General features: G+C 39.2%; 1 protein-coding gene across 5 annotated transcripts in view; it reads left to right on the forward strand.

The window, feature by feature from the left end:
* ntng1a (netrin g1a) overlaps nt 1-22717 on the forward strand; it is a 182301-nt gene that overhangs the window by 29812 nt on the left and 129772 nt on the right. For all 5 annotated transcript variants that reach the window (XM_044022799.1, XM_044022825.1, XM_044022833.1 and 2 more), the window contains exon 3: nt 16184-16249. The gene's annotated coding sequence lies outside the window, so the exon portion shown is untranslated. The remainder of the gene's footprint in view (nt 1-16183; nt 16250-22717) is intronic.

A 22717-nucleotide genomic window follows, 5' to 3' on the forward strand; every position in this document is an offset into this window, starting at 1 on the left:
TGGTTCCTGATGAGCGACACAACAGTATAATTCAACCCATGCAAACAAACGGACACATGATACGTCTTTTATGAACCATCGAACAAACGATGCACCTCAGCTGTTGTGCAGACTCGCCGCTAAGGTTGCTCTGTTATGCTGAACAGCTTCATTTTGCATGTTAACAGCTGAACACACAGTTCCAGGTTGCTGACGGAAGCGCAGCAGCTAATTTGAGCAATTCTACTGTACATTTAACATGAACATAGTGTCGTGAGATTGGATATTCAGCAACAGCCCCTCATCCTCCAACCACCCCCAACACACCTTCACAAACTCACATGAATGTATAAATTCATATAAATAGTTCCTTGTGTTTTTAAGCATTGGATATTACTCCAGAGATTTACGCTGGTTAAGTTAAAAAAAAAAGAAAATGCTGGTGGTTGCACTAAAGAAAGACCCAAGGACATCTCTGGGCACCACGGGCATTTAAACTCAAGTTTTTAGCATTTCAGTCTGGAACAAAGCGGTGGACAGAATGACTTTGCAGTAGTTTTGCTGTTCTACTGGAACAAATGTACCGTATTCAATATGTGAATAGGACTGCAAAATAAACCAATGTTTTCGATGTTAATGCCCGGGGACACTCGAATTGCACTCTCAGCAAAATGACTGATGAGACGGATCAAAGGATGTAGTGGAAGCGAAACCTGACAAAATCATAAATAGGGTGAAGCCTCGAGCTGCTTCAGGAAAACAAGTTGACTTGTTAGCCACAGCTCAGATCTTTATCATGACTCCCTAAACTCCCACGGTGGCAAGCTTTAAGTATTTGCCTCTGGAGATGGGCATGACCAACTCCAGCCAATGAAAGCTGGTAAATCATCGAAGAATCTCGTACACAAGACCAACCTTTATCAGATGGATGAGACCTTTGGGCCATCACAGAGACCAGGAACTCTCAAGCGAGCATGCGTGTAGTGTTAATGACACTACTGAGATGATTATGAATATTATTTTAACAGTAAAATACTCTCACACATGATGGTTTAACACCTCAGTCATTACAGCACCAACGTGAAAGTGTAGATCCCTAAATGTCTTTTTGACAACTTTTCAAGGTAGTTTTTAATCACCCATTAAATAAAATGATGCTGTAAATGTCATGGCTTGGAATAGCATTAACACCTGGTCATCTTACTGATTTATTTCCTTTTTTTTGAACTTCCCTTTGAGGGATTCCCCACAGCCTTTCACAGCATGTCCCACTATTCTGATAATCACACCTTCCAGCATTTACCCTTAAGGACCTTGGAGTCTGAGCTCACTTGAGCAGTTGTATTTGTATGACTCCTCTGTCGTTTCTTATCGTCATAGGTCATTTTAAGAATTAGGTTAGGATTTAGTTTCCATACAGATTTTGCAACAATTGGAATAGTTTAATAGTATTATATATAATAGAGGTTCACTAGCATTTTTACCCACTAAATCTCTGAGAACATTGATTTTTCTGGCTCTCTTTTCTTACTAAACTTGTTAAGTATTTTTGAATACGCTTATATATTTAGTTATTTTTATTGCGATTCATGGAATAACCTGACTAATTAAAGCAATGGAACCGTGGATCTCTAAAGGGTTGTTGGACTTTGTCTACAACCTTTCAGTTCATGGTCCTCTTGAGTCAATAGAGCAGGGCTGTCAAACATATGGCTTGCAGGCCACAACTGGCCCACCAGTGGGTCCAATCCAGCCCCCTGGATGAATTTCTGGTGTCTTACCTGTGTCTGTGGGTGGGAGGCTCGTGAGAGACATTGTCCTGCACAGTAAACCTTTAACCGTCTTTTCACAGAGGAGGAGAAGCATTACTGGACTTTGCAGTGAAAAGTGAAAAATATATTATAAAACACTGACCCCATAGCGTCTGCTGGGTAGAGTGCCAATCACCTTTTTCTTTCCTCTACTAACCAGGCCCGACATGATAGGCACAAGGATAGCAAACATGTTCCGCTGCGTACACACGCCCATCAAACTGGCACAGGAAATAAAATGAATACATTTAAAAATCAGTGACTGGATTCTGGTGGAATCTGACCAGTGTTTTAACATCCCCCTGTCGGCATCTCTCTACATGTAGGTTCTCAACATCCTTTGGCTCATCCCTGTGTCAATATAATTTTCTTCCCCTTGTCCAACTTCTCTTAGAAGTGGCAAATTATGATTGCTTGTTTTACTCTAACTGTCCTAGCCACTGCCTCCTAGTCACCTACACTTAATGTCTTCTATTGTAGCTTCAGGTCCATTGCCCCTGTCACTCTCTCCATCCACAAGTCTCCCACAGTCCTCTGCTTCCTCCATCCTCCACTCGCTTCAGCGCTTTTGTGATCGGAGTGACAGGCTTTACAATATGTCGCTGTAGATCTGCCTCACCTTTAATATTTCAATAAAATGCCAATGCAGGGTGATGTAGGACCCTGGGGAACGGCTGTTGTAAGACTGCACTCTCTTTCTCTTCTTCTCGGGGTTTTATTCTCGCTCATCTACCCTTTTCATTCAAAACAAAAGGCTAAACAAACAGCCAGAAACTAGTAATTATTGTAGACAATAGAGGGGCGCGATGGAGCCATGTTCAGTCATAGCTGAAGACAAAAAGTCTTAAAGTCTACCACAGGAGTGTTATTGAGAATGCTAATAAAGAGGGTTAGAAAATCTAAATTATATTTACTTGAAAATTAAACTACTCTGAGGACCTTTTTATGGTTTGGCTGTGAAGCATTGAGAAATGTGTAAAGAAGCCTGCAATTGGAGGTGATGAATTTCAAGTGAAAGCTGCATTTATTATAAATGGCACAAAGCACTGATGTATAGAGTCATTTGAGCTGACATTCAAACTCTGAAAAGGATAAAAACAACTTTTGTCATCTCCTAAATTGTGAACAATTAACCTGCGATGAATGCCGTAAACATTTTAATGTGCTAAAAGTGTTCATGTTTAACCTCACAGATCCACTAACATGACGTTAGACTCTTCAAAAACAAATAATCTTTAAGTTTGGCACCGTAACTGTATTACATCACACTAAACTAGACCTGCAACAGAGGCTGATACCCAAAAACAGAAAGTCAAAGGCACAGCTACCTATTACAGCGTCACAATTTGCTGCCAAAAATAAAACCACTGTCACACTTCACATATCCTTGGAGTAAAGCCAGTTATACACAGCAAAATGAATATTAATCAAGGTCTTTCCTGAGGCATCTTTGAGCTAAATGTGGTTAAATCCTCTTGAGTAAACTGCTGATAACAGATTATATCTACAATAGATGACTGAACACTGTGACTAAAGACCATATTTACTTTTACCATCATTATCTTCCATCAGCTTGTCCTATTATTGGGTCCTTTTATTTTCCTGATACATGATTGTTTTTTTTTCTTCTTTATTTTTTTTTAAATCACTGGTGTCAGTTTAAGATTTTGAAGCATCTATGTTACAACAGACAGATGATCCACATCCCTTAAAATGGATGATTTGTCTTTCATAAGTGAAAAAGGCGTCCTGATTTATGATCAGTCTGTCGACATTGTTATGACACAATATCTTAGCAGACATGTCGAGAGTGTGTGTGTGTGTGGTTGAGAGACAGAGAGTGAGACAATCTCCAATGAAAGAACATGGCCTGGGGATAATGGTGAGCACTGGGGCCTTTTGAATTCTTAATCCAGAAGACAAGAGGCAGGGATTAATCATGGAGGAGATCTATTTTAGCGACAGGTCAAGTGTATGTTTGATAGGCATTATCAGGGGGCAGAATGCTAATACGCAAGGTTACAGAAGTCACCAGTGTGAGCACTGAAACGCATCCAAAGGGCTTTTTATCGTTGTGAACTATAGCATTTTAAAAATGTTGCCTGGATGGATGTCTTGTTCTGAATTTGGTCAAAAAAAAGACATCAGACCACAGTAGCCCTTTGACAATGACACCGCATTTGAATATTTCATTGGAGTTACTATTTTAAAGCTGGATTGACATTTACACATTAATGAACACGTATATAAATACCTTGCAATAATGAAACACCACTGTGGACATCATGTTTTACAAGGGACTACAGACACTGCCAAAAACCCTGTTTTTGATAATGCTTGTGAAGTTTAAGAACGTGGCATATGAAAAGCTTTTCACATGGGAGTCATGGGAAATGGTACATTCTAATAATACGTCATTTGGTTCACAGTATTGCAGCTGTGGTGATTTAGTGCTGCTGAGAGTTTAAACCATTATAGCGACTGGCAGAACTCGGTTTTGGGGGTATATTCTGGGTTCATCTGTCTGTCCATACCATTTTCATAAAGTTGATTCATTCACTTGGACGAACTGATTAGATTCTGGTATAGGTTCAAATGTAACTGTTGCCTCACAAAGCTCATTTCTAGGCCATTTCCCAAGGCAAAGAATAAGGAAGAAAATACTTGTGACGAAATTGAACTCAAATGGCTGATTGTATAAAATAATGACTCAATGACAGTTTGAGTGAAATTGTTATGCTCTGAAGAGACTGTGGCCACAATCCCTACAACTTTTCGACAGTAATGGAACAGCGACGTTGACCATAAAGCAAGATAACCAGCTCCTTTTGCTGTGCCATGCTGTTGTGTGGACCACTAGTTGTGCTTTGTGTCGCATTAAATTAAATTACAGTTGGATAATGGGGCTGAGCCATTACACTGACTTCCCTATTAACAGAGGATGTTTTTTTTGTCTATGCTGTAAACTGATACCTTTTGCCTTTTGTGTTGTAATTCTGATAATGTAGCTCTGCTGTAATTAATGAACCAGAACTGATGTGTTGAAGATTGTATCTTTAACAATTATCTCTAAACTGATCTTTTAACTTTGGAGCTTGTTCAGTGTGAGTGTTGTATTTATGATCCTGCATGACAGTATAGCTATCTAAGCAGCATATGATATTGACCTTTGTAGACAAACATGGATGGATTTTTACCAAACTTAGTTGGATGATGAATTGGGATGGTGTCTGCAGATGAGCGACTCTTTAAACAGATTGGTCAAAGGTCAAAGTAAACAAATAATATTGTCATGGAAAACAAAATATAACACATTGCACAGATTTCAGCATCCTATAGGACAGTTAGGCTGGACATTGTCCTCTGGCGTTTGCAAGGCTTTTTTTGCCCAGAGAACTGCTGCTCATTAGATACTTTCTTCCTCTTTAAACCCTAGAGATAGTTGTTTGTCAAAATGTAAAATTTTTGAACTTAAGCAGGATGTCTTGATCATTATATAGATTATAGAGCCTATAGATCTCCTGTTTTGGACATCACACAACCATGGTAATGCCCTCTAGCGGGGTACTATGCTGTTTACTTCAGTAAACAACATATACATCGGGCAACTTGTCTCTTCTCCAGCTGTTTTCATCCTAAAAGTGAAGATGGTGGATAGCTGTTGTGTTCAGGGATACCAAACCAGTCAGAGACAGGCTAAGAGCAGATCCCCACAGATCCAGAGAGACGATGGAGGTGAATCACTGCTATGAAACGTGTTCAAAGTCTGCACAACAACATTAACGCAGCATTATTTACATTACGATGCCCCTGGCTTATGCCAACATTATGCTAGCCAGTGGACTCCAGAATTGAATGTTATTCACAAAGCCAGATTGTGTCCATTTGTTTCCCACCCGGGTCTTGTAAACTTACAGTGACTCTCTTGAGGAAGATGAAGGGAAGTTAATCAGGACGTTGAAGATGTCAGAATACTGCAGGTCCAGAATAATGTCCTCTCTAGCTTTGTCCAACCTCGTATAAAGCATGCCTGGGGAAATTTTAAGGATTACATATATATATATATATATATATATATATGTATATGTGTATATGTATATATATATGTGTATATGTGTATATGTATGTATATATATGTATATGTGTATATGTATATATATATATGTGTATATATATGTATATATATATATATGTATGTATATATGTATATGTATGTATATATATATATGTATGTGTGTATATATATGTATGTATATATATGTATATGTATGTATTTGTATGTGTATATATGTATATGTATATATTTGTATGTGTATATATATATATATGTGTATATATATATATATATATATATATATATATATATACATGTGTGTGTATGTGTGTGTATGTATGTGTAAGTTTGGCTACTGCTAGTTCAACAACGTGATTAGAGGAGGAAACATGGCTAATAACACTGAAATTACGGACCCTCCCGGTTTATTTAAGTCAGCAATATGGGAGCATTTTGGCTTGGCAGTTTCTTATATTTATTAAGAATTTATATAATTAGTCAAAACAAATACATAAATCAAACCGTGTATCGAACCGTTGGTTTAAAATCGTGACAAGAACCGAAACATGACTTTGGTGTATCGTTACAGGACTATTATATACACAACCGCTTCAAGACATGCTTTACCTTCTGTCTTATGATAAAGCAAAATTGTGTTGTTGGTTTGTCAGACTAGAGATTAAGCAGTAGTATTTTCAGCGCTGAGCAGACGGCAGTAGTTCCCTCAAACATCAGCCCAACCAGCAGGCTTTTGAGACCTGCCTGCCACAGACATGCAGTGAGTCAAAAGTCTGTGGATAACTCTGGAGGAGAAAGGTGATACCCCTGTCGCCTTCCCTTCAGTTCATTCAGACGTGAGCTCGATCAATGCACTGGCTCTGTGTGGACTGGGACTGGTGTTCCAAGGCGTCACTGTGCTCATTTGTGTAGACTACTTCCCAGTCCCCCCTTCTCCCACCACTGCAATCACCCTTCTGAGACCTTTCAAAGGAGAGCGACATAAGTTAAAAGACTCACCAGTTGGTAGCGTGTCCTTTTATCCCACAGTCGTTCCCAGCAATATACTGCTTAGCCCCACTGTGTGTGTGACCTCAGTGACGAGATAAGCAGCAGCTAGTCAATTGTTCAGTGATCAAGCATCAAGATGACATCATTATGCGCTGAAATATTAGCCGAGCCCAGTGTTATCTGCCCAGTCCCACATCCCCGTCACTTCTCCACATCCCCATTTTTGCATATTCATTAACCGCTTAATCTCCTTGACGTGTACCTAAAGGAACAAGTGGGATAACCTGAAGACTTCATGTGTGCCTGTGTTTATCTAGGCCGCTGCATGTGGGTGGATGTTAGGGTGCAAGGTGGACAAACTGAGGCTCAACTGGGTGTGTGCATACATGATTTATGCAGCTTATACTGAGAAAAGGGATGATAGACACGACCTTCCCTGGAGTCGGTGCCCAGCCTCCCTCTTTATATGTAAGATAACTGCAGGTGTGATGAACACATATGTGTGACATATTGCTTCTTTTATCCCTGTAATCTGGAGTCTGGATTAAGAAAAAAAAAAAGGTCTGCGTTAAGAAAAGAGCTGCAACTTTTTTTATTATTATTATTATGTGCGAAATCTCACATCGTTTTTTGTGACAGCAGTGATTCAACCAACAGTCAGAATATGAGAGGTTTAACTTTTGCTTTTCTGCGCCTCAAAAGGTGTGAGACTTTCTACATTTAGAAAAGGCAGCATTACCAGTTTAGTGAGAATGTCGAGCCTCTTCATCTTTACAGTCGTACTGAACATGAACACGAAAAGCACCAAATACTGCAGATGGATCTTACAGTGGAAATAGCATTCAAAATGCATGAACCATTTTTTTTGTGAAACAATAGGAGTAATTATGTCTCCAACAGTTGCATGACAACACACATTAACCACATCAATTAGAGTTGGTAATGCCTGAACATGTAAATTACTGCTACAGTTTAACCCCAAAATCGATTATGCTCTTGTCCACAAGGAGTTTTTAACCCTTATCAAAACAAGGCGCCCGTGTGATAAATATTGCATTCACTTGTTGTTTGTGAAACCTTGTACACAAGGTCAAAGTGTCACGATTGCAAACAGGACCTTGCATTGATTTTGTTTGCACTTGGCTGTGACACAGGCCACGGCAAAAACAAGTCAACCGTGTCGAGTGACAAGCTTTACGAGACGCAGATCTCCTTTGCCGTGTGTATTTTTTGTGTCTATGTTTCATTTGTGTGTGTGTGTGTGTTGCTGCATACAGATCTGCTGATAATTCACTCTGCACTTATCACAGTATGTCCCTTCACTTATTGTTACATTTGAGTCTTATTAAACACATTAAGCCATTGGACAATTTAACATGAATGAGTGCGACAGCTCATTAGTGCGTATTAAAGCCCTCCTCCTTGTTGACTCTGCATTTCAGTAAATATCCCTGTTTTTATTAAGGCCAAAGCAATCACAGGTAGCTTATAAAACACATTGGCTATGCTGTGTTCCGTACAGTCGTTGCTGTATACTGTATAATAACATATAGGCCATGTAAAGCTCTGGCAAACTGAAAATGCAGGCAGCATGTTTCCTGATTACTTTGGTGGTAAGGTGGAAGGCGACATGTTTATCCTCAATTTATGGGTGAGATTTGTGCCTGTGCATGTTTGTTCATGTATCCCACTGAGAAACTGTTGGTGTAAGACGTGTAATAGAGCACACAGATTATTATGTGTGACTTAAGTTTAGCGGGAAGACCAGGCGTCCTCGGGTTCATGCTTTCACGACACAGAGCTGATAGAGGATGGAGTGCAGATGTCTATTCCTCTCTCAGGTCACTTGATACACATTATCCTGAAAGGGTATTATGGAAATAGTGATCAATATGGCGAACAATATTTTGCCTATCTCAGTGTCAACAAAAAAGGAGCCCAGTCGAGGTGTTGCTCACCTGCTGAATGTCTCTGAGAGAGACATACGAGTGTTATATCGCCCACTCTTGCTGTCTTTATTTCATTAATGTTCAGTGAGATGGTGGCTGTTATTCCTGGAGGAAACATCAGGCTTTATAGCCAGTACCAAGGCTATATTTATCACAAGGATAAAGCCTGGAGTGGCCTTGTTCTCCTCAGTTTCAGTTCAACTTCGGGGTACAAATTATTATGACTTTTATTATTATATCTCATAGTCGCCCGATTAATCACTGCATGAGTCACATCTGCACACACATGTACATGTATGAGACTCCCCGGTTATGATCCAGGTTTTGATCATATTCACGAGATGCAGCTTAAAACATCAGTAACATGTGATTCATGAGGATCACTAAATAAGTGACAGCCATGCAGCCAGTGAGTGTCATTCTCACTGTGTGTGTGTGTGTGTGTGTGTAGAGTCTGTCTGCATTGGGTTTATTTCACAGTGGAAGGCATGAGTGTGACATATTTTGACTGGGTGTCAGAAATTAATTGCAAAGCAAAACAATGTAGAGAGAAGTGTGTTAGGTATGAATAGAAAGGGAATACAAATAAATATCTTCACGAATAATAAACACAGCTCCTGCTCTACAAACCCTTACAGCTGCTTAGAGATTCCTAACATGAGAAAATAATGTAATGCCAAGTCATGTTCCGAGACCCTTTTACTATTCTAAATGGCTTCTCAACCCTGTTTGTATACCGTCGTCTTGCTGCAAGTACCTGCCCATGTCTGCACACCACGTCAGTCTAATAGGACATGCATAAACATCATGCTATTATTCAGCAGCATGTGACTGACAACATGTAAGCCTGTGGTCGATTTATATTCACAGCCACACTCGCAGCCCACAGGCTTTTCTATAATTCCAGTCAAATGGGTTTGTCGGTGTGGTCTTGTGGTTTCTGAGGCCACTGTAGGCTTTGATATCTGCAGCAGTGAGTGTTTCTGCATGTTGGCTACGCACAGTTTGGGACTGAATGTTAATGTTACAGGTTTGTTTCATTATAAAGGGACACCTCTATTTTAATTGGTGTATCTACAGTCTAGAGCAGGGGTGTCAAACTGGCGGCATTACACTTGATTACATGTGGCCCGCCCACCCCTGTGCAAGGTGATGGAATAGAGACAGAATATAATGTATTTGCCAGCAATATTTTTATAATAGTAATAAAAAATTCAGTTGTAATCATTGCTGTATTGATTGTATTACACTCAACATGAAATTATACATATTTAAGATGTTTTAATCAGAGATATCCTCGTAAATGTTCTATTTAATTCTCTGTTTTTGTGCATCATAAATATGTTTTTATTGTGAATCATTTTATATCAAAACAAGCACTTTTACTTTGCAATTCTGTCTAATATCATAATGAATATATTATATTGCCCACCGGCTACTAAATAGTTGTTTTTTCCACTTTTTTTCCCCTATGTTGGCCCCCACTTGACCAGACTAGATGCTCATTGGCCCCCAGGTCATTTGAGTTTGACACCCCAGGTCTAGAGCCTCACAATGTAAATTCTTATGGTGGCTACACCGATACAAGGAAAATACGAATGAAATAATGAAATAACGGAACATTTTTGTTAAAAAAATTTTTTTATTAGAAAAAAATTATCACTAACTGAATCTGAATTGTGTATTTATAAAACAGAAAATGACACAGACATAAATAATGTCATGATATATTCTGTTAAATAAAATATTTATTTATCATTTCTGATGTTTGTGGAAGTCATGTGTCCCATAAGAATCACAGCAGTGACCCCATTTGAAATGTAACATTTTGCTCTGTACAAATGCATATTCAAAGTGTGATAAGAATTTTAAAACAAAGACGTTCTTAGCAGACTAGATAAAAAAAAGCCCCACCTCATTTATGCTAATAAAAGAAATATAATAACTGAAATATCAGCACAAAAGCCTTTTTTTACTTGTTTGCACATGCAAATCTGTGAGTATTCACCACATTTCTTTGTAGAATTGTGTGAGTGGGCAGTGTTTACACTCCTGTCATATCACGTTTGACTGAAGCTGTTGATCTAATATAAATTAATTAATATATTATTATTTCAAGCAACAGAAAAACAGCCACACCATTTCATAGATTTGTTTTATTGCCAAGGTGGAAAAAAAAGCCCTTAAGTTCCACTTTTCCACTTCTCATAGAAAAAAAACCTGTGCTCTTGCACCGTAATAAAATCCATCATCCACTGCTCCTCGAGGGAGAAGTGTGATCATAAGCAAAAATGTTTGACTAGGTCTCAAAAACCTGACGTTCTGGGCACAGTAGGACCACCAGCTTTACCTGTCTTGAATGCTAATTTGACATGTTCCTGGTTGAAGGCAGTTGGCATCTAAGATTTAAGCCTGGCAGTTTAAAAGCAACATTAGTTCTCTTAAATATTCCCTAAATAGTATCTGCAGTGTAGTTAATGCTCACCCACAGCATTCCAGATAGTTAGAAGACACTGTTCATGCATGGCAGAGAACATCAAGGATTTAAAGGCATAAGATGAAAGAAATAAAAGCACCATACTTATTTTAGCTCATGAGGACAGATACACCTCAAAGCTCTCAAATCACATGTGTTATATTTTAGTGAGTGCCAAAGATTTGCCTGTGATCAATCCCAGCACTGTTTAAGGGTGAAGCCTAACCATCCTTGGCTGATCACTTCTATGAACATCTCTGGTTTATATCACACAAACAACTATGCTTCTGTTTATTTCTCAATATACAATTAAACCATCATTATCAGAGCAACTAAACCCATTACGTACACTTTCAGGCCTGAGTGAATAGGAAACAGGAGCATAAAGAAGCTTTAAAAGGCCATAGATGTTTGCTGGCAAGGGGGGGGATTATCCATATGGATATGATGTGTTCTTCAGGCCATATTAACTCACCTGATGTTCTGTAACCACTGGTTAAAGCTGCTTGCAGTGCCACAGGCAGCTCATAATGGTGTGAGCTCTCTGGCTGAAACCTCCAGTCTGACAGTGCTTTAATAAGCTGCAGGCTGACACTTCGAGTGAGTCTGAGGAACTCAAGGTCTCTCCGAGCTCACTCTCTCTCTTCCTCTCCGAGCTCCCTCTCTGACGAGTGAATATGCAGCTTAGTTATGAAAAGGGCTGCAGGAACATCCTGGCTGAGGTGAAATCATCAGATCTTAAATGAGATGTCAAGATTCATGCATAATGACAGCGTGGAGTGTGGAGATGGAGCCAGAGTTCTGGGGTGTATTTACACACATTCTCTGTAGATCTCTGACTAAATAAATGTGCTATAGATATATACATATGTATATATATCAGTCAGTCATCATCTAACCGCTTTATCCTCCACCAGAGGCTTGCGCGGGGTGCTGTGCCAATCTCAGCTACATCGGGCGATGGGCGGGGTACACCCTGGACAGTTCGCCAGTCCATCGCAGGGCCACACACAGCTAGAGACAAACAATAATTCACTCTCACACTCACTCCTATGGTCAATTTAGAGTGTCCAATTCACCTAATCCCCACATTGCATGTTTTTTTGGACTGTGGGAGGAACTGCCGGAGAACCTGGAGAGAACCCACGCACACACGGGGAGAACATGCAAACTCCATGCAGAAAGGCCCTTGTTCCAACCGGGGCTCGAACCTGGGTCTTCTCGCTGCAAGGCGAGAGTGCTAACCACTACATCACTGTGTGGCCCTATATATTTAATATCCCCTCATGAATGGTCACAGTTCATCAACAGCTGCTTTAATTCCTCAGCATTTTTTTTCTAAAATTATATTCTATCCTTTTTTCATTCACGGTTTTGGGGGAAATTATTACAGGTGCTTTTTACTAAAGGCCATCCCTCAGAGCACAGGAGAGAATCTATGCTCCATGGAATGAAAAATGCAAGTGCTGCTGCATCAAATTTTTAAATATGCTGGTAAGCAGTCTGATACGCTGGCTCTCCAGGCGACGGGTGTCCAGAGACTCCCTGTCTTGTTATGCACAGTGACCTAACGCCGGTCTGCAGAGCAACTGGAGCACAGATATTGTTTCTAGTTCACTCCTCCTTACCGCCGTGTCGTATAAAGTTGCATTTCTGTGACCCTCAAAAAAACGGATTCACTGCCTCAGGCGACAACCTGATTATTTCCCAATCCTGATGAACAGCTGTTTCAGTCTTGGCCAGTGGAGAAATAAATGCAACCCCAGCCCACCCCCAGATTATTACTATCAGTGGACGTAGCATCGACTGAGCTCCTCACCATGTAAAAGAATGACACTGCCTCCGATAGAGCCCTATCACACTGTGTTTCCATCGCAGAGCAATAAAATGTAATATCCCTCGCTGTCACTCACAGGTTACATCATGCTCAGAGAATATGGAACAGGCAGTTGAAACACACAAAGAGAAGCAGGCTGTAATGATGCAGGTGTGGCCCCTTCAGTGTTGAAAACTGCGGAGCAAACTTACAGTACTGTTTCATGATGTAAGAGGACGCCGTACATAATTGAGTGCAGCTCCGGCTCCATTTATTTGTCAAAACCCAACCAAGGCTGAATGAATATTGACTGAAGCCGACCTGAGTGTGACTGACAGATTCAGAGTAAGCTGAGGCATAAACTGACCATCATGCAGGTGGTTGTTTGCCTTTATTTATGGCGATGGCAAGGAGGAAGCGACACACACCGAATGAGTTATCACCAGCACTGAATATGAATATAATACATTTTCAGACTCACCATGTTCATCTTCAACTCTTGTTGAACCGTAACTGCTGTCTTATATCATCTAAGATAATATTGTGATTGTTGTTTCAAAGAGTATTCCAATGTAGGCTGGGAGATCATTTTCTGGAGCATTTTCTACTGTATTTCTTAAAATCCTCTTCACAACCCGATTGTAACCAATTAATGAATGCATTCAGTCAGCTGTGGACCAGACAGGCCTGTAAAAACACCATCCAATCATATTGAACGGCTCGGACAAATGAATTGGATCGTGATGCATCAGTCAAACTGCCTTCTGCCCCCCCTCCCCCCCCGTGTGCGTACCCATCTTCGTGCCCTAATCGCTCAGAAGACAACTTGCTAGATCCAACGAGAGAGTCGAAGCAACGTTATGGCAGAAAAGGTGCCACAACAGGTGTTGGTTGCAAAAAAAGAGACGTTTTTTGGGAAAGCTACTGGCAAGAAAAAGGCTGATGCAGAGCGATCCAAGACCAGAGTGAACATCGGTGCTGCGTTTGAACGGTGGCGACAGCTGACAGCCCAGAAAGGCCTGCAAAGTGAAGCCATGTTGGCTCTGTTTCTACTGGACATGTAGGTTAACTTTATGTCTTTGTGAACTTTATTTATTGTTTTTCATCATCACATTGTCAGTTGAACATATATCCAAAAAAAAACTACACAGAAAGTACCGAAAGTTACCGGTGCTGTGCTGGAGGCGGAGCTTCAGAGGGAAGTCTGAAGAAAGGGGCTTGGACTTATGAATTTTAAATGTTGTCCACTCAAATAGTTTCTTCAGGATCTCCAACCCTATTTTAAAATGACTGCAAAAAAAGTCAATGAAACAAAAACAATGACAGAAGCACTAAAACTCCATACATTTGCTGAGTGCGTGCACCAGAAGACCTCGTTGATGCAGCAGTGAGCATCATTTACACGTTATAGTTACTTATGTTTATCAATTTATTGAAGCCCCTTTAATAATTTACCCTATTTACTCTATGTTCCACAAAAAGAACTTGAAGTTACTGTGTGAACTGATGTAACCTGACCTGAGCACGACAATCATTCCTGGATGTTTTCCGTTCAGATATCCCTGCTCTAGCAACTGCAGAATCAATTCAAGTGTTTAAATCTAAAGGCACATCAGAGCTACACATGTTGCTTTGGTAAACATGGTGCTGTGGTTTAAACTAGTCTGAGTCTGAGGCTGAGTTAAGTTGAGACGGGTTGGATGCTCAACAAACTCTACGAACCAATAACAGCAAGTGTGTTTCCATGCACTTACGTAACCGGGCTACAGTCGGTTATATCTTAAATGTCATGGAAACAAAACATTGATGGGAGAGTGAGAATGAGAAGTAGTCTGCTAGCTATATATAATAGTTTATAATCGCCACACAGAGAGCAGATTTAAATTAAACTATGGTTTCTACTTTAAAGCGTTACCTTAACCTCACCTCTGTGCTGTGTAGCAAATGTGACACTGTAATTGACACTAAAGGTGGTACAGGATTCTCAGCAGATATTTCTTTCCCATTCTGCTGAGGCGCTGTGGAAAAAAAACAAATCATGGGCTCAGTGTTATGATGCTTAAGAACAGGTCTTCACATTTGTGTTTAGTTACTGTTTTGTACCCTGTACTCATAATAAATGTCGATTTAGTTGTGCGGGGTATCTCGTCCTTTCACTGATACACTTGTCAATTTCCCAGCCAGCAATTACACTGAGCATCCAGCTGTAAATCTATGGACATATTGGTCTTAAACTAATGTGTAGTCAAGTGCATTGCCCCCCCTAATTGAGTGGAATGATACTGACCAGCAGCGAGTCAGTGCTACCATATTACACTATTATTTCACAGCTCATTATCACGATAGTAACATGCACGAAATTGAGCGTATAATTCCACTTGGTGTCTGAAGAACCTCTTGAGATTGACCATCGTTTTGTAAAATCATAGGTGATTTGGGAATGGCCTGATCCAATGGTTATGCAGTTTTGTCAGTAGATATACCAGTTATAAAACTGAAATACCATTAAGTGTGTGATGTAACTAACCAGCTTTATCTCTTCTACTAAAAATATGGTCATTTAAATGCACTTTTAATGGCACTGTATCATTCTTATTTAGGCAGAGCAAATGAAGCCTCTGCTAAAAGTGAAAGTAAACTGATCAACAGGCAAATAAAAGTCCTTTTAATTACACCATTCAGAGCTTTTGTCAGGTAGAGGTGCTATCACACCCTAATTCTTTCTTTTCTTTTCACATACTCATCCCCGGAGGCTTAAAAAAAGGTTGGCAGTTTCATTCTTGGTAGAGAACGGCAGCAGTGGTCAGCTTGAATTCATGTCAGCTGGATCACTTTTACTGTTACATTTCAAAGCCTACGGGGAGCGCTAGAAAAGAAGTTGAGAATAGGGATTTTGACACAAGCAGGTTCATCTTTCAAGTTTGAAAACATTAAACATTTTCACTTTTAAGTTTGTCTTCTAGCTTGGTTTGTAGCAGGCTGGTTGTGGATGAGAATAATTATTTGCAATATGGCCAATGAAACAAGTGAAACAATTCAGACAATCTCCTTGAACATCTAATAGAAAATGTGTTTTATGTCTGTTTGCAGAAACGCCCGGTCCAGAAAATGATCCAGATCCACAATTGCCAGATGCTGTCGTAATCAGAAAGTAAGGTATGATACACCTCCTACAATACTTTGAGACATAAAACTAAGAAATAGTATAGTTTAGTAATAGTAAGAAGGTATAAGGAAATAATTATGGAATGAATGCACCATTACGACAGAGTATTAGGGCCAAACAACAAAGAAATTACGTGGTAATATTGTTAGAATAAAGTTGTAATATTACAAGAAAAAAGTTGTAATATCATGAGAATGAAGTTGTAATATTTTGAGAATAAAGTCATTATCTTATTAGAATAAAGTCATAATATTACAGTATTCTGTATAATTAATTAATTTATTTTAAAATGTAATTGCTCGACTTAATCTCGTACTATACGTACTGTAAAGTCTATTTTAAACTGCAGGTAATGACAATTACACAGGATGAACAGAGGCACAAGTTGTCTACTCTATTGAAATGTTCTTTTTCTGTCAGTAATAAATACCATCTGTTCTCGATATGTGTCAGTCAAACAGGCAGATAAAGTAAACACATTTGGACGTGGCTCAGCGATCAGAGCAAAAGCTGCTCGGTTGCCATGCAGGACACTGGCACAGGCGGGCCCTTTGTTAAAGACATTCCTCCCATGAGAAGTGCACTACAGCCCACAGGAGTTTGCTTGAGTGCAGACGCATTCGAACAAAGAACTAGAAGCTGACATTTTCTCTTTCTTATTAGGAGACATAGCAAAAAAAATAAAAAGTTGTCTGCTTTGGGGAATTTAATATTACAAATGTAGGTGACGGTGTGCTGACTAATCTCCTCAGGCACAAAAAAATTTGGTAAAGGCACTTTTATCTTTGTAAATTTAAAACTATCCCAAATCTTCAGGTTTTACCACGCTTAATAAGTAAGTTCAGTTTGTAGGAATTTGCTCTCTCAGGCTCAAGTGTAATCACGGTGTATCTTATATCTTTATTTCACACATCAGACTTTATCGTTACTATATCGGCTGTTTGAAGAGAATAGAAACACATACTATTTAAAACAGATATGAACATGTTTGAACTGACATATTCATACCACTCTAATTATAGCATATGGGAATAATTGCATTACAATGATATACTGACTTAATAAAAGACAATCATTAATAAATGAATAAAAAATGTGTTCATATTAAACTTTCCTGAGTGAACCAATCTACTAGGGCTGCACCATACTGGAAAAAAACTTTTTTTTATTTTTGCAATGTATATTGGGATATTAAAATGTATTATATATTATATAGCATTCTCACCAGATGTGGCTCATCTGTGAATGAACAAGATTGCTGGTTAAAAAAAAGAAGTGTTTAATTGTAACGTAAAGAGAGGAGTAAACAAAGCCTATTGTACAGCTCTGTGACTCTGTGTGTGTACTGCACTTCTGTGTGTGTGTGTGTGTGTGTGTCCGTGTCCGACTCCCCGCCTGCAGTAAATACATTAGGGGGCCGTCCACACAGAAACAGGTTTAGGTGAATATGCATACTTCTTTTGTCAGAGAGGCGTTCCGTCCACACGGAAACGCTGTTTTTGTGAAAAGTGGGTGTGGGAAACTCTCACACCGACCCCGAATTTCTATGTAAACAGGGAATACGCAACTTTTCTGTAGCAAAACAAAAGCTGACATGAGAAAACATCGCATGTCCTGCGATGTGACTGTCGCACATGCGCACATCGTGATGACGATGCTCAAACAATACATCGTGCAGCCATAAAACTTGGGGGAAACTGTGGTTGGGAAGCACATTTTTTCAAAAATACTACCCCTATTCTAGTAATACGAAGTAAAATGCAAATTGGTGAAGTATTCCTTTAAGGTTTTCTTGAAATCCGACTCTGTTTTTGATACGACAGTCGATGTTTCCCTTTACTAATGCCAATATCTTCTGCTCTCACAAGGGTTTTGAAGAAAACAATACAGTATATTTTGATGTATTTTTAATAGTAATAGCCTTACACTTCACTATTGACTATAAACTCACTTCAGTTCAGATCAGTTTTACATATATATATACTGTATACTAGTCTAAAACATGACAACCACATTATGTCATGGCACTCTTCAGAGTAAATAATTCAAACATAAACAGTGACCGGCATGAAAAAGTACCCTCTTTACACCGTATCAGATCCTAACTCGTGCAAATACAAAACAAATATTTCCGACTGCTGTCAGCTCACATTAAGAGCATTCAGCTGACAAAACGTGGGCGGGAGGCACAGGAAATGCAGTGTATTTATCACAAGTGTTTGCAGTAACTGTGGCCATTCATCAAAAGTGTCTCGGCAAAACAAGACAACAGTAGATGAGTATTAAATATTGCAAGAGGTCGTGGCACAAGGGAACAGCCCCACTGACCAGTAGATGTATTATAGCTGCTCTGCTTCACTGTTGCTCCTGTTGGACTTTGAAATGCACAATGTTAGGATTATTTCTCATAGGTTTTAAGGCCAATGATGAGTTCAAGTGTACAGCTGTCTTACGTGAGAATATCACTAAGCAGACTTTCTGAAATATTCGGACTTTTTCAAGGACAGTTCTTCATTCAAGTTAAACAGACTTCAGACACTGATTTTCTTCTATTTACTGCTTCCACATACTTATACAAAGAACTCTCATTCCAACTTCAAAACATTAACAAGTGGGACTTTCATCCCTCGTTCAGCTCTTACTTGACCTTCACAGACTTCTCACTGTTGAAAGTTAAAAGTTAATGGAATTTTCAGCCTGTTCCAGAATTTCATGTTGGTGTGTATTGCATGGAAGATTCAGTTTTAGAGTGGATGACATCACACGAAAAAACAATTCAACTTGCTCTCTGCTTCAAAATGTCACTCTTCATATATGATTTTCTACCAAAACATAGACAAATTTGTCTATATGATCATTTTCATTACATTACATTACATGTCATTTAGCAGACGCTTTTATCCAAAGCGACTTACAAAAGTGAAAAATTTTCACTCAGGACCACAAAAAAAGGGCGCAGGAAGAAGAACAATCATATATGATACCTGCCCCTCTCTTAATGATAACGTATAGTATAAATGTAAAGTCAAAACTCCAATATTAACTACAGTCAAGCTATAAACACAATAAATAATTAATCTAACTCAAGTTTTATCCAACTGAATAAAACCATCTCTTTACTGTCTTCTGTAAACAGTATATTTGTTCAGCACTTCTGATCAGAAAACATTGGTGATTTTCAAATGCATAATGAAATGTACATAGTCTATGGCACACGCACATTAGCGTCACATTTGTGTATATTCTGATTTTAAAAAAGCAGGAGCCTTAACACTAGCCCATACAATTCAGGGGATTCCCAAAACCATCAGGCTTTTCCATTGGTCAAGTGTGAAAACGTATTGTCTCCAAAACCTATTTGGCTTCACTTGCTCCTGCGTAGTGACCCTCAGTGAGTCTTTACAGCTCACTTCACATCCCGGCTGATGCCTGGGAACATAAACCAGACCACTACACTTGCTCTGTTTGCTGCAGCCGCTGAGACAAAGGGACAGGAAATCATTGCCATCAAAACAAGTCTGGCAAAGGTCAGTCAAATCAGGGAAATTCAATTAGTCACCTTGAAGAAACACAAAGAGCCAGCAACAGACGTGGAAGACATGACACGAGGAGGATACAAAGAATGGATTTTGTTTGTGGTTTGCGTGTGTGTTGACGTGTGTAATCGGCTCATTCCCATTTCCCTATTAACACTTTTATAATTTGCATTTAGAGGAAACAGTTCAACCTGTCTAAATTGTGGTTGGACTGCATCACCACTGAGCACCGCATGAATTTCTGTAGCCTTTTTGTAAGAGATAAAAACTCTTATGCAGACAGTGCCGTGTTCCAAAAGCTCCAAAGGAAGAAGGACGCATAGTCTTTGGTGCTGAAGGCTGAAAAACTTCAGTAAGGGGGATATCTTTTATTAGTAGTTACATTGAAATTTCAGACAACAGCGTGCAATCTCATCCCACAGAAAGGTCTTGTTCATGCTGTCACAGAAGAAATATTGTGAAAGCCTGAAAAGGTCACCACTGGCAAATGTGTTGCTATTGTAGGAGCCACAGAAGAGCTGCTGAGTCTTTTCTGAGAGAGGATTGATTAGACATGCGATTCATTTGGCTGTTAGTGAGGACTCATTATGTCAGACACACAAAGGCCAAGCCTTTATTCATATAGTCATCACTTGTCACACATTGTAGGAGTTAGGAATTCACACAGCAAAGTGTGTAATGTAGTCAATAGGGTTTGATTTGATCATGTATACGTTAACCATTAGAATCTGTGTGCGGGTGTGGGTGTGTATGTGTGTGTGTGTGTGTGTGTGTGTGTGTGCTATTGTGAAATCCATTAACTTTATATTAAGATTCGCATCATGTCCCAGCAATGAAGCCAAAAACATCCCAATGACTACAGTTGCTGGCTCCACTCCACACTAGGGCTGTGTATTGGCTAGAATCTCGCAGTACATATCTCAATACAGGCGAGGCGTATATTGCAATATATTGGAATTTATTTAGCTGTTTTCACCCCAAAATAATATATATATTTTTTTTAAAACTCTCCAACTAAAAATAACATTGTAATTTGCATAAACAATATAAAGTTTGCTTAGTGAAAGGAGTAGAAGGGAGTTGGGCCTTAATCTGGACCAAAATCTGCTGCCAACTACCAGTTGGAGTCTTAATACAACAACAACAACAAAAACACTGTCAGAAAACCACCAGCACATTAAAGAATCAGTACAGTATAACAAAACAATAGATTGTCAGATACTTGAAAGTAGTCATTGGGAAAACACTCAATAAAATACACTCAGGTTTGTTAATAATTTGACAGTTTAAATATGAAGCTAAATCAAAGGCATTCTGAATGCAGCTTTTAACCCACCACTAATTAGCTGTGCTAATGTATAATACAAGCATTTCTTGTGTGCTACAACCTAAACTGTAGACAAGGCCACAATAACTGGCACTATTGATTTCATATGGGAATTTATTGGTTTTGAAGTAATGCTGTTTGTGCGTCTGATCTGATATTTATTATTTATACGTAGAACACTACAGTACTACTCAGCTTTAATCGCCAACACCAGAGGACACTATGGTACCAGTTAAGTGCTGTGCATTAAATTTGATTTAATAATTTCACATGGGAGAGGAGACCACATTTTATTTTGGGTTATTATTATTATTTTTTTTGCGAAACTGCTGCATCAGAGAGAAGACGCAAGCACTTCTTATGTAAATGAATGGTTTATTCTCAAAACAGGCCAAAGCTTGAGTTGCTTAATCATCACTATGTATTTACAGACTGTGTTGTGGTGCTGATATGATGGTTTCGTTATGAATGCCTATGCTGACAGCTGCATATGTGACCCAGAGTTAGAAATTAAATTCAATGGCTCTGAACCAATTTTACATATGTATTTAAACATGTAAGAGCAGCTTTTTGTGTTTCCTACAAAATCACTTTCATGCTCACTGATCCCCACTATCACCCTCCATATGGAGCCGCTTTGAGCCGTAGGAAATAAGCCAGCATAGACATACTGTAGGTGCACAGGACAGCAGTTCTAAAGTAAAAGGTGTAACTAGTATTGTTCCATAATTCCATGGACCTTTAGGTTGTCTAAACTCCACTGAAACTATACTAGCCTGAAAAAAACAAAACAATGAGCTCCTAACATTCAGGCTTAGGAGAACAGAAAATTGGCTGAATAACAAGCAACTCTTCTTATACAATAAAAAAGAACATACACACACATCCATATATATTAACATTATACACACATTATATATATTATTACATTAATCATTGCAGCTTTAAGTGTCAAAAATACAAAGTCAAACCGAACTCAGAGTCCAATTTTGGCAATTTGACAAACACTGTGGGAGAAGTATAAATTATGTTTTAGTCAATTCAATAAAATGTAGACCCAATTTATGTCTACAAAATAACAACCATCTATGTAAGTGACTTCAAAATATCAGAGTACTGGTAGTCTTGACTCGCCCCATCCTGTTTACCACCTACAGCTACAATATTTCTGGGGAGAAAAATTGATTTATTTCAAAAACAAAGGGTCACTGAGAGTGTGCTGAAGCCCCGTTGTCTGTAATTTACCCCCATGTTATGCCAAGTTAATGCTGGAATGGAAGAGATACTTCAGGAGGGACTCATTCCCCATGCAGTTAGAAAAAGCTCCATCCAACTGAGTGTTTTCTTATTATGCTCGAAAGAGCAGAGAAAAAGAAAGGAGCAAAGCCCACCCGATTATTTACAGCTTATTAGCCAGATGCAGTGGGGCATTACTTAGCTCCATGCTGCGCCGCCTGCCATCCTGACCGCATCCAGGGACCACACAGCAGAATCCTGTCATCTACAGCGTGTTGTACGTCTTTGCACTTTCTTCCAGGCAAACTCTTTACCAACTCTCCAGAGATGGAGAATGACCAATTTTAACTAAATGTCCT

The sequence above is a fragment of the Solea senegalensis genome, linkage group LG1 (genome assembly GCF_019176455.1).
Source record: "Solea senegalensis isolate Sse05_10M linkage group LG1, IFAPA_SoseM_1, whole genome shotgun sequence".
NCBI lineage: Eukaryota > Metazoa > Chordata > Actinopteri > Pleuronectiformes > Soleidae > Solea > Solea senegalensis.